A 3,422-nucleotide genomic window follows, 5' to 3' on the forward strand; every position below is an offset into this window, starting at 1 on the left:
TATATATATATATATATATATGACGATTGGTCCATCTTCACAGATGATTACGGTCTCCTTGTGTTACATCATTATCTGTCAAATTTCTCTTTTTTCCATCCGTGCCCTCTCCGATGACTCTCCAATCTCGTTGTAGATCTGCATGGTTTTGATAGCATAGTTGACAGACAAAAGTTTAACTGGCTGCACATTTTGACTGGTTCGGTCTGTACTCATCGTTACCCATCCGTCGACATAGAACTTTCAGTAAATAAGATGTTTTACTTCGCTCCCTGAGACAATCCAAGGGAATTTTTCATCCCCGCTTTCAGACGAAATGTCATCATATATACTACTTAAAAGAACAGTCACAAACAATGTTAGATTATAACACAGGTTACCATGTAAAAATGTGTACTCTAAATCACTAGGTATGTTCTGTGTAAATTGACACCACAGTAGCAGTGAGCATAAGGTTAAAATCTAAATACCTCAGTATTTTTGTTAGTGTTCATAACATAATTACTACATTCGCATTTAATTATTGTCCGATTACATTTAATATTCCACTAAATATTTCTTTTTATTGGTTAATAATTGGAATATGCATCTCTGATGCAAACAAGATGGCTCACGTTTCCATCAGAATTTTGTCATATGTATATAATCACTTGCTCTCAGTAACCAGATATATCTTTCATCTTTATCTTTTACTTGCTTTAGTCATTAAATGGCGGCCATGTTGGGGCTCCGCCATGTGGGTTGTAGTCGCACAAGTTGTCCCCAGTAAATCTTGGATAATTCTATCGCCTCCTTTGCTGAACTTCAACTTTATGTAAACGAAAACAAACTAACACAGGTTATCAAGTGGTGATGGGAGATAAATGCAATATATATAGCCACGCTTTCGCCTAAATATATATAGTTCCAACTTGTTGATGCTCCTTCACCTGCAGCACTTTATTTAAAACACACCAAAAGCAAATAAACTGATATGCAAATGATTAAAAGAAGTCATTTTAGAACATCGTATCCTCGATAATTTGTGGTATAGTACCGCCAACCCCTTTGATGATCTGTGTCTCTTTGGGTCCTTAAATTTTCTTTCTGTTCACAAGATGGCATTAGCATTGCCTATCGAGATGTAGTGCCTAGTTGAGACAAGTCGAGGTGTCCTTCTCTTCACTCTGAATATAGATGCTGGGGTTTAAAAGCGGAATCTATTTACACAGCGAAGTTAATTGCTTATTAAACGTATGCAAATACATATATTTACAAATTATTATTTTCCAACACTCTATCTCAATACAGTAATTCATATATATAATACTCTTGTTTAGTGGTGTTAATCATTGCTCTGCTATTATACGAAAGCAGAACATTCATGAGCTTTCGAATATCAATTCAAACCACAGTACTTATTGTTTAAAATTCTACTACTTCTTCGATTACTATCAAATGTGCGCGCAATAACATTATATATGTGGAAGTGAATTTTAAAGGACGGTCTAGTTGGAGCCTTGTAGGGGTGATTTTCGTAAAAGATACATATTACAGACATCGGATGTGCTCTGTATTCGCTCTTTTGTATTTGTAAGTCTGTGAGTGGTGATTGAAGTGTGTGATTATAATTAAACAGTTTATTTTATGATGCCATGTCATACTTTGTACGCTTAAGCATATTGTGTGCGCGCTAGGCGTGTGGCATAGAATATGCGCGTACATGCGTAAGTACATGTGTTTTGTATTGTCAAAATATATGCGCTTGGATTTCTGGTCAATGTTGTTGCAAGCACCCCCATGTATATGCATGCGCGTGTGTTGGTGGTGTCATGTAGTGTGGTGCGATGTGGTGTGTGTGGGGGGGTATAGGGGAATAGTTGGTGTAGTCCTATGTTGAGTTTGCAATAGTTTGCTTGAATCTGCATATTTGCGAACGTGAACAAAACCGGGAAATCAATTTCATATGTGCATGAGACTGTCCGTATGTACCTCCATGTATCTATATGCATGTGTTTGTGTGAAGATTATATGTTGTATGGGTCGTATGCACGCACCTGTGTGGGTTTGCAATGTTATGAGTCTGAGCGAGAAGAAGGTTATAGTGTTAGCTAATGTATGCGTATTTGTGTATAAACTTGTGATTGTGAGTTGCTATCATATTGAAGTCGATACATAAGCATTTGTGCAGTTTGTGTATGCTAATACGGTCTGTGTATTCAGTCTATATAGATGTGTTACGAATATGCACGCATTTATTTATATTTTCCTTTGTGTCCATGTACCGTTTCGTGAGTGTGTATACGTGTGTGTGTCTGGATGTGATGTGTCGTGTATTTTATGTCTTTTTATAGATATACGTGGTACGGTACAGTTGAATGATCGTAACGCTTAGCGTGATTGTAGACATTTTGTATTTGTGCAGGCAATACATAGAGCATCGTGTTCCTGTTACGTTAGTCACTGTGGTTGACGAGTGTCTGTAATGTGTTGTGGAAATTGCACGCTGTTAAAGAGTAATTGTTTCTGCATGGTTAAGTGGATGGTGCTAAAATTGCAGCTTAACGACCTATGTAGATTGATGTAGATGTTTAGACATCTTAGGCATACAGGTGGTGATGAGTTCGGATATTTTGCTGAGTAGTGGTTTGTGCACAAATATAATGTGAAAGTTTTTTACTGTACATAAATTACAGAGTCTGTCACTACCATAATACTGTAGGACTGATTGTGTAATGACATGTTGCTTATATAGGGTGTGGTGTTCGCGAAGTTGCCAAACATAGCAAAGGATTTAAGTGGCGATTCGCTCCATTGTCCTAGTTAAATGAAATCGTGATCTCATTGGCAATGAAGCAGATGCTGGGAAAATTTTTTTTTTTCATTTCCTTTACATACGATATATCTATTGGGGCCGTATGACTTCAAAGAACATACTATTATTTTGCAGGCTCTATTGGTTTTCCTGTCAAGGCTATCAGAGTTTATTCCAAGTCAGTTATATTTATCGATGTTAGAATATACAATGGTCTGCGCTAAGAAGTTGGGTGGTAGAGTATGATAGTTCTCTTGTGTTCCTATTAAAGATTTAAAATTACTATTGGTAATGTAAAAATGCTGTTGTAGAAGGGAGAAGTGTCTAGCAATGATCGTCGTCATCCATAAGTTAAAGGAATTTTATATCAGGTGACTTTGAAGGAGTAGTTAAGTGGTTAGCCTCGGTTGTTCAGTAGGGCAGTAGAAAAGATTTGTGTTATTTCTTCGTTAAATCCAATCTTGTAAAGAATGTTGGTATAGTACTGAGAGTTGTTCTGGAAAATCATGCCGTCGGCAGAAAATAAGAATGCGTGGAGTGAGTTATATTTTGAACCATCTTATTGGTGATAGACTATGGGTGATTGGAGTGTCTGCAGCTGTGCTGTAATGTATATATATATATATAT

At 36.8% G+C, this 3,422-nt stretch overlaps 1 protein-coding gene across 3 annotated transcripts in view; it reads left to right on the forward strand.

Moving 5' to 3' along the window:
* Window positions 1–3,422, forward strand: part of LOC106869618 (neuronal acetylcholine receptor subunit beta-3) — a 546,457-nt gene that overhangs the window by 383,812 nt on the left and 159,223 nt on the right. The gene's annotated exons all lie outside the window — the stretch shown is intronic.

The sequence above is a fragment of the Octopus bimaculoides genome, chromosome 6 (assembly GCF_001194135.2).
Source record: "Octopus bimaculoides isolate UCB-OBI-ISO-001 chromosome 6, ASM119413v2, whole genome shotgun sequence".
Classification (NCBI taxonomy): Eukaryota; Metazoa; Mollusca; class Cephalopoda; order Octopoda; family Octopodidae; genus Octopus; species Octopus bimaculoides.